Source organism: Halichoerus grypus, chromosome 5, assembly GCF_964656455.1.
Source record: "Halichoerus grypus chromosome 5, mHalGry1.hap1.1, whole genome shotgun sequence".
Classification (NCBI taxonomy): domain Eukaryota; kingdom Metazoa; phylum Chordata; class Mammalia; order Carnivora; family Phocidae; genus Halichoerus; species Halichoerus grypus.
The window spans coordinates 111,806,398-111,816,498 of record NC_135716.1 but is presented as its reverse complement, the minus strand read 5'-3'; the positions used below and the strand labels follow the sequence as shown (position 1 = coordinate 111,816,498).

The 10,101-nt window shown below is 38.0% G+C and overlaps 1 protein-coding gene across 2 annotated transcripts in view; it reads left to right on the top strand.

Annotated features, from left to right (window-relative positions):
* The first annotated feature begins 1,104 nt into the window (after window positions 1-1,104).
* C5H1orf146 (chromosome 5 C1orf146 homolog) overlaps window positions 1,105-10,101 on the top strand; it is a 34,892-nt gene continuing 25,895 nt past the window's right edge. Inside the window, exon 1 of one of the 2 annotated variants that reach the window (XM_036103371.2) lies at window positions 1,105-1,234. The gene's annotated coding sequence lies outside the window, so the exon portion shown is untranslated. The remainder of the gene's footprint in view (window positions 1,235-10,101) is intronic. The other variant, XM_036103370.2, reaches the window with a different exon arrangement.

Below are 10,101 nucleotides of genomic sequence, written 5' to 3'. Positions count from 1 at the left end.
TACAGCCTTTATGGAGATTAATAGAATCATGTATGCAAAGTATCTGGTATAGTACTTGGTACACAGTAGGTTCTCGATAAGATTAGTTTTCTTTCCCTCCCTATTCTGGTCAGTTACCCAGAACTTCAGTACCTTCCCCAGAATGGACCCTTCTTTGCACTTGCCAGTTTTACTGCCGGAACTGGAGTTGCCGCTCTCAATTCGGCTAAGTCTCGTAGTATAACAGGTAGAAAGGAAAGGCTATTCTGCACTCTTACTTGTTGGGACCCCCTGCGGCTTAATTTTGGATGCCTCTCCTACCCCTCTGCAAATAGCCTGTTCAAAACATGAGGACCTTCCAAGGAGGGTCCTCTGGCCGACCCAACCTTCCTGCCCACACCAGCAGCTGTGTCAATTCCTCGAGTTCTGAAATCCACACGGTGTGGCTGGAGTCAGGTCTTGATTAATTTGACCTCTCCTATCCCGGCTTTAATGTCCAACAGCAGCAGTAAAAGAGCGCCCCTAATTTTAGTATCAGTTATACAACTCTAAACTTACAAAATGGTTACTTCAGGGAATAATTAATCCACATTACAAGTGTGCTCCAAAGGATTTTTCCTGGAGCAGTATTGTTTTTCCCCCAGCAATTATGTGTTTTACAAAGGAAGACATAAATAGTTTGGCATCCCAACCATAAGTTCTAGGCAAGTGTTGGCTTTTCTTTTTTCAATTTTTACAGTTGTGAACACCAGCACTTAATAATTTGCTGAGTTGCAGTCAGGTCTGAAAGCAATGGATTCCAAAAGAGTAAACAAACAGGCTTCTACTATGTTATACTTAACAGCCACGAATGAAAATGTGAGTCTTTATTTTTTCATAATTTGGATAAACCTGAGGCCACTTTGATTTCATATTGTCAATAACAGTAAAAGAATTAAGCCTGCATTTTAGAAAGTTGTGAAAAGTCAACTCCAGGCGACTAAGTCGAACGCAAAAAACAAACCAACCCCTCCACTTTCTCCTAATCACTTAGCAGTTGGTGAAAACCTTGCAATCTCAAGAGTAGGAAAGGCGGGGCCATCGTTAGCGAGGTCTGCGCCTGCGCGGAAGCCCAGCCAGTGGAGAGCGCGCACCGCGGCTGGAGTAGCCACGAACGTGCCTGGGCGTCTGTGCCCCGCCCTCCGTGCTTCTGGCTACTTGGGGGAACGTTCTGGAAGTTTGGGAGGCGACGTGGCCCCAGGGAGCCTCTGATCTGGTAGGTGTGTTTGCAGCTACCGAGGACCTGGTTCTTAACGTTTTTCTTGCTTCCTTCTCCTGCGGGTGTGTTTTTTCCTCAGACTTGCCGAGGTGCAGTCTTTATCTCAGAGCTTTGGCGGAGTGAGAGGATCCGCCCCACTCTTTTCTTCCTTTGAGAGTTGTGTGGAAAGGGGTTTCCTCATTTTTTCATGTAGGGTTGTAGAAGTGTTTCTTTTTCAGAAGCCCTGTCGTCGTGCAGCCTGCGAATTTATATTTTATTTACGTTAGCTGTTGTTTGTAACCCATTCCCCCCAACTGCCCCGCGGTGGGTGGGGGGGAGAATCTCAAGAATGGACGCGGCCCTGAAGATCACTTGTCAGTTGAGGTGACTGAGCGGGAACGCGATCTACGGGAGGTTTTTGTGCAGGGTTAAACCGATTTGAATTTGAAAACTTGAGAAAAACAAACAAAACCCTAATAGCTGAGAATGCTGGGGCCTTGGAACCAGCCAAGACTTAAGACGCCTTGAGTCCGAGCCTTTTAGTTTCCGACGAGGAAGCAGGCCAACTGGAAGTGCAGTGATTTGCCCAGAGTCGCGGAGCTGTGGACTGGATGAGCCGCCGGCCTGGCTGCTAGTCCAGGAGCGTTTCCCCAGACATTCCGGGGGGACCTTGCCGCCTCAGCCCTAGTTTTCTGATTCATTTCTAGTCGTTAATTGTACACTCTTGGGGATCTACTGATCGCAGTTCCTTTCGCACTTACAATTGCACCTCATAGCTTCAGTTAAATTAGTTTAAATTGTTCGTAAAACCTACATATGAGACTATATATTATGTGAGTATATTATCAGGAGGGTGGTCATTAGCTAAACAGTAAATTAAATTGTATGGGAGGGGAAATAAAAGTTACAGCCCTTTCCCTCGCCAGGTAGCCATTTACTCATTCAAAAACAAATGTGTGGTTTTGTTTTTTTGTTTAAAGATTTTTAAAAAATTTATTAGAGAGCATGAGCAGGGGGGAGGGGCAGAGGGAGAGGGAGAAGCAGGCTCCCTGCTGACAGGATCCCAGGACTCTGCGATCATGACCTGAGCCGAAGGCAGACGCTTAACCAACTGAGCTACCCAGGTGACCCCAAAACAAGTGTTTTTTGAGTGTCTACTGTGTGCCAGGTGCTGGAGATACAGTATTAAGTAAAACAGAAGGTGTTCCCTGCTCTCATAGAGCTAGTTGTCATTCATTCATTCATGCAATAAATGAGGAAATTATAGAACATTTGGTTTCAGACCAGCAGGAAGAACTTTCTAATTATTAGAGTTGTTCAGGAGTAGAAAGAAACTGCCTTAGGACATACTAACCGTAACTAAATGTGACTTTCATCTTGGTTAGTTGGTTTCTCAATTTTGCTTCAATCTAATTTTGTATTAAATAACATGACAAATATAAACTTGATGTTAAGATGCTTATGATTTAGGGGAAATGAAACATGTTTATAAATAATTTTGTTGGGCAAAATATGGTAGGTGCTCAGCAGAGCTGGTGTGAGGTGGAAGGAAGGAGAGGTCTCATTTAAGTTGGAGGGGATCAGGGATAGTTTCTTGCAGGAGATAGGCTTTTTAATGGACCTTGAAGGAGAGGTAGGATTTTTTTTTTTTAATAGACATTATTTTTTAGAATAGTTTTAGATTTACAGAAAAATTGAGGTCCAGAGTATTCCTACATACTGTTTAGTTTCCCCATTACTGACATTTTGTATTATATGGTACATTTGTCACAATTAATGAACCATTATTATTACATTATTATTAACAAAACTTCATAGTTTATTCTGATTTCCTTAGTTGTTTACTTAATGTCCTTTTTTTTCTGTTCCAGGATTCCAGTCAGTATAGCACGTTACATTTAATTACAATGTTTCCTTAGGTTCCTCCCGGCTGTGACAGTTTCTCACACCTTCTTTGTTTTTGATGACTTCGATGGCTTTGAGGAGTGCTGGTCAAGTGTTTTATAGGATGCCCTACTATTGGAATTTGGTGTGTTTCTCATGGTAGGACTAGGATTATGGATTATTGAGAGGAAGGTTACATTATATCAGTAGTACATACTGTCAACATGATTGATGACTGTTAATGTAGACTCTTGCCACCTGGCTGAGGTAGTACCTATCATGTTTCTCCAGTGTCTCTTGGAGGCAGTGTCAGGAGATTTGTCTCTTCTCCACCATTTATTAATTTACTCAATCCTTTATATCAGTATGGATGTGTGGATATTTGTTTTATACTTTGAATTATATTATTTTACTTAGTTTGCTACTCACGTTGTTCCAACTTTGGCTGTAGGAGTCTCTTTCAATTGATTACTCTTTTTGTCATATTCATCTCAATGTAAGTTTTTCCTTTGTTTTTGTTTTTAATCACCTTCCTTTCTGTCACTACAGAATACTCTAGGCTCAGCTTGTATATTCATTGTCCCAATCCTAGAATAAGCCATTTCTCCAAAGAGCCCTGCTTCTTTTTATTGGAGAATGGTACTAGAAACCAAAGTCTGATTGGTAGGTGTGATTGTTGCTGAGAAAGTATCATTTCTTTTAGGCCCCTCTCAGATAACAGAGCAAAGAAATACATACTTGTATGTACTAATCCATGTACGACCACACATCTATAAGTATTTCTATATATATTCATTTGTATTTCTGTTAAGCTGATAGTGATTTCATACTGATGTTGCCAACTCTAATCCATTACCACATGAATCATTCTAGCCTTGAAAGATAGATTAAAGATTTAAGCAAAAGTATGAGGAATAAAGTTTAAAAATGCTGTTATGAACATTCTTATACAAATCTTTTAATACACATTGTATGCATTTCTTTTCAGTATAAACTTAGGAGTTTAATTGCTGGTTGTGTATCTTCAACTTTGGTAGATACTTCCTGTCAAGAACTCTGAAAAGTCTGAGATTTTATCCTACTTGCAAGCTAACAAGTTGGCCTGATATTGTTTGTTTGATTCTGGCAGAAGATACTTGATGCCTGGATCAGACACAGGATTTAAAAGAAAATTATGGCAAAAGTAGTAGCCAAAGATTTAGGTTCCTAATGGTTTCCTTGGCTTCCAAATCCACAAGAGGTAGACGTGTTGGAATAACACAAGTGGACTTAGACACAGAGGTAACTGGTTACGTTAACAGAGAGGAACACTTAATAATGAGTGGTGATAAGCCTGCTCAATGCATTTCTCAGCGTTGCTCATTGCAAATGAAAAATGACCTGGGTAAAGAGTCAGGGCCTGATATTCTTGGCATTTTCAGAAAAAAACATGCAGGGACACTGAGGGCCCATCAAAGATTACCCCAGCAATCCCTAATTATCTTCCAAAATGGTTATATTAGTTTACATTTCAGCTACTCATGTGTAAGAGTCCTTGTGCTTCATATCCTAACCAGTTTTTTTTTTAAACCCTTAATTTTTATCACTTAAAATGCAGCCATTCTTAACTGGATTCTATAAGAGAATTAAACCTATAGAACATGATTTGAGTGATTCTTTTTTCATTTCTTCCAAGAATGGTACAAATCTAGTACCATTTTAGATGTATAGGAGAGAACCAAGATCATGATATACCATGAATGCCTTAGGGAGGGCTTGGAAAATTATGGCCCCGGAGTCAAATCTGGCCCTCCACCTTTGGAGCTAAGAATAAATCTTTATAGGAGTGCCTGAGTGGCTCAGTTGGTTAAGCAGCCAACCCTTGATTTCAGCTCCAGGTCATGATCTCAGGTTCCTGGGATCGAGACCTGCATTGGGCTCTGTGGGGAGTTTGCTTAAGGGTTGTCTCTCTCCCTCTCCCTCCACTTGTGCTCTCTTTCTCTCTCTCTCAAATAAATAAATCTTTAAAAAAAAAAAAAAGTAATTCTTTATAGTTTTAAGTGATTGGAAAAATATTTGTGATGCATGAATATTAATGTGAAATTCATATCTTCGTATCCTTAAATGTAATTTTAAGAAACCCAAACACATTAATTTGTTTACTTTTTGTCTGTTACTGGCTGCTTTCATGCTATAGTGGCAGAGTTGAGGCATTGCAAGAGACTGTGTGGCCCACAAAGCCTAAAGTAGTTACTGTCTGGCCCTTTACAGAAAACACAAATAAATGGAAGACATTCTTTGTCCATGGATGGGATGACTTACTATTCTTAAGATGTCCATACTACCCAAAGGTGTACGTGACTGTTGGGGCCAACCTCTCTCAGCCAGAATTTCCTGAAATGTAAAATTACATATTCTCTTTTCCTTTTCACATTGGTTGTTCAAAACCCAGCCAAAAATGAAGTTTAGTGCTCAGTTGCTTGTGTTCTCTTTTGAGCTTTCCACACACTAATATATATATTTAAATATATTTATACACCATTCTCATTCCATTTCCTTTTTTATAGATTTTATTTATTTGAGAGAGACAGAAGAAGAGAGAGAAAGCACAGAGGGAGAGTGAGAGGGAGAAGCAGACTCCCTGCTCAGCAGAGAGCCCAATGTGGGACTTGATCCCAGGACCCTGAAATTATGACCTGAGCTGAAAGCAGGTGCTTAACTGATTAAGCCACCCAAGTGCCCTCTCATTCCATTTCTAACTGATCTTTTGTGTTAGTATGTCTCCACTCTGTGCAGCCTTTAATTTTACTACCAAGTTGAAATCATTTCAGCTTTTTCTCTCCCATCTTGTCTCCCTAAGGAGTCTGTGTTGGAAGGAGAAGCCTGGGATATGGATTCCTTGGTTACCCAGTTAAATAACATAATGTTTATTAAATATCTACTGTGGGACTAGTATGGAAGGAGACCAAAAATTGAAATATAGTCCGAGAATTCTTCATGGAAATGTTGAGGCATAATCTAAACTACAAAGTAACCATAGGATTTGAGCATTCTAAGAGGAGTAGAAATAACAGACATCAAATTCTGTTACTTATAAAACAAGGGCGAGCTCTCCTTTTACTACATTGACCACAAGCATTCTCTTTTTAAAAAGTAAAAATTATACATTTAGAAATAACAATTTTAGGTGTATCATGTCTCTTGTTTAATAGTAGTAATTAACATTTATTGAAGCTTACTGTTTGCAAAGTGCATTTCAGTAATGACTACTTCACATATGTGCTCTACTGCTTTAAGTGCTTTATGCACAATAATACATTAATTCTCTTTTTTTTTTTTTTAAGATTTTTTAATTTATTCATTTGACAGAGAGAGACACAGCGAGAGAGGGAACACAAGCAGGGGGAGTGGGAGAGGGGGAAGCAGGCCTCCTGCAGAGCGAGGAGCCCGGTGCGGGGCTCCATCCCAGGACCCTGGGATCATGACCTGAGCCGAAGGCAGACGCTTAACGACTGAGCCACCCTGGCGCCCCTCATTCTCTTTTTTAAAAAAAAGATTTATTTATTTACTTGAGAGAGAGACACACAGAGCATGAGTGGGGGGAGGGGCAGAGAGAGAGGGGGGAGAGAGAATCCTTAAGCAGCTCCCTGCTGGGTGTGCAGAGCCCCAATGGGATTCAATCCAAGGACCCCGAGATCATGACCTGAGCTGAAATCAAGAGTTGGATGCTTAACAGACTGAGCCACCCAGGCACTCCCATTATCCACATTTTACAGATGAGGAACTGCAGTATGGAGAAGTTAAGTGATTTGCTCAAGATCAAATAATTTACAACTAGTAGATAGCAGAACCAAGGATTCAAATCAGGGAGCCTGTCTAGAGGCCACACACTTAAACAGTACACCATATTGCTACTTCATGGTGTGATGTAATCCTCACAGAAGTGTTGTGAAAGTAGGACTGTTACTTGCATTTTACAAACAAGACAGCTGAAGTTTAGAGAGGTAAAAATGACTTGCCCAAGTGCATATAACTAGTAGGTGAAGGGACCAGGGTTTGAATCTAGGTACTCCAACCATAGAATTTGTGCTCTTAATTATTGTTATATTCCTCTGAAGATGACTACACAGTCTTTTAAAGAATAACCTTTAATACCACATACTTTAGTCTTTTAAAAATCTAAAAACTCTTGGTCCCATTTATTCTAAGTTTTGATTTAATATTTGAGAATTCCCAGTATCTGTACCTCCCAAAGCCATGCTGGGTAGATTGCCAAGCCAGATAAACATTGTGCTCTTCTGAGTTTGTCTCAATTCTCAGTCCAGAAAGGCTTCCTGGGGCTTCCTTTCTTCCTTTAAGAACTCACTTTAGTGCTGCCCTCTTTTTCTCTCCATGTGCATAGAAACTTATCAATATATCCTCACCTTGGTGATTTCTGTGCTTTAAGAAAATGAAAAATAGTTGCTTCTTACAAAAATGTAGGAGAACTCTGTTTGATAATTCGAACTCTTCTGTTTCCATACTATTGTAAAAGATGTTACCATCTGAGCAGGGAGCCTGATGCGGGACTTGATCCCGGGACTCTAGGATCATGACCTGAGCCAAAGGCAGTTGCTTAACCAACTGAGCCACCCAGGCGCCCCTGAAATCCTGCATTTCTATACATCAATAATGAAGCAGTAGAAAGAAATTAAGAAAACAATCCCATTTACAATTACACCAAAAATAATAAGATACCTAGGAATAAAACTAACCAAGGAGGTGAAAGACCTGTACTCTGAAAACTATAAAACACTGATGAAAGAAATTAAAGACAACACAAAGAAATGGAAAAACATTCCATGCTTATAGACTAGAAGAACAAATATTGTTAACTCTTTTTAAAATGTTTGGTAGAATTAATCTGTGAAGCTCTCTAGTCCCAGACTTTTGTTCACTGGGAATTTTTTGATTACTGATTCAACTTAATATTCTGCTGTTTTGGGATGACATATTCTGTATATATCTGTTAGGTCCATTGGTCTAATTTGTTGTTCAGAGTCACTGTTTCTTTGTTGATTTTGTGTCTGGATGATCTATCCATTGACGTAAGTAGGGTGTTAAAGTCCCCTATTACTGTATTACTGCCAGTTTCTCCCTATATGTCTGTTAATATTTGCTTTATGTATTTAGGTGTTATTGTATTGGGTGCCTAGATATTTATAATTATATTCTCCTGTTGGACTGATTCCTTTATCAGTATGTAATGCTTTCGTTTGTCTTTTGTTACAGTCTTCATTTTAAAGTCTGGGGTTTTTTTTGTTTTGTTTTGTTTTGTTTTTGCCTTTGATTGCATATGTTTTTCCATCCCTTTACTCTCAGTCTGTATGTGTCTTTAGGTCTGAAGTGAGTCTCTTGTAGGCAGCATTATAGATGGGTCTTGTATTTTTATCCATTCAGTCACCCTTTGTCAACAGCCATCACCATGGAGGCAAGACCCTCCTACACTAAAAAGATTACAACTCACTGAAAGCTCAGATTATGGTTAGCATTTTTAGCAAGAAAGTATTTTTAAAGTAAGGTAGGTACATTGGTATTTTTTTAGATACAATGCTATTGTGCATCTAGCAGACTATACAATATAGTATATATAACTTTTATATGCACCAGGAAGCCAAAAAATTCATTTAACTTACGTTATTGTGATACTTGTTTTATTGTGGTGGGTCCAGAACCAAATTCACACTTTCTCTGTGGTATGCCTGTATTTAGATTTCTCTTATTTCTATTTTTTCATTAATGGTAATTTTTGTCTTTCTAGGAAAGTGTCCATTTTATATAGGTCATCAAATCTGTTGACACAAAGTTGTTTATAGTATTTCTTTATAATCTTAACTTCTGAAAGGTTGGCAGTGATATTCCTTCTTACATTCCAGATTTGGTAGTTTATATCCCCTCCCTCCTTCTCTCTGTTTCTCTCTGTTAGTTTAGCTCAATGTCAGTTTTGTTCATCTTTTCAAAGGCCCAACTTTTTATTTCATTAATTTTCTCTGTTGTTTTTCTGTATTCTATTTTACTGATTTCTGCTTTAATCTTTCTAATTGCTTTGGGTTTAATTTTTCTAGTTTTTTAAAATGGAGTAAGGTGCTAATTTGAGACCTTTTTAAATTTAGTCTTTTAAAGTTATAAATTTCCCTCTAGTACTGCTTTAGCTATATCCCATAAATTTTGATATATTTTATTTTTATTTTCATTCATTCAAAATATTGTCTGATTTCCATTGTGATTAGTTTTTTGACTCATTTATTTCTTGTGTGTGTTTAATTTCTTTATATGAAGGCATTTGTTTTTATTTATATTGATTTCTAATTTAATTCTATTGTGGTTAGAGGACATACTTTATATGACTTTTGTTTCATGTATTTTGGGTTTCTGTTAGATGGAAATACATTTATAGTTGTTATATATCCCTAATATATTGAGTCTTTTATCATTGTAAAGCATTTCTCCTTGTCTCTAGTGATGTTTCTTAATGTCTATTTTGTTTTTTATTAATATAGTCACTCCAGCTCTCTTATGGTTAATGTTTGCATGGTGTATCTTTTTTCTATTTTATGATTTTCATTCTGTTTATATCTTTGAATCTAAGACAGCATGTAGTGGATTTTGCTTTGGCTGGAACATTTTATCTGTTCACATTTAATGTAATTATTTAATATGGCTGGATTTATGCCTGCTATTTAAGTTTTTTTAAGAGATATAATCCACATAAGACAAAAATAACCATTTTAAAGTGAATTAAAATGAATTTTTAAAGTGAATTGGAGTGAATTTTAAACTCAGTGATTTTTAGCATATTCACTATGCTGTACAACCATCACCACCATTAAATCTACCATTTTGTTATTTGTTCTTTATATATCTTTGTTGTTGTTCCTCTGTTACTTTTTTTTTTTTTTTTTTTTTAAGATTTTATTTATTTGACAGAGAGAGAGATAGCGAGAGCAGGAACACAAGCATGGGGAGTGGGAGAGGGAGAAGCA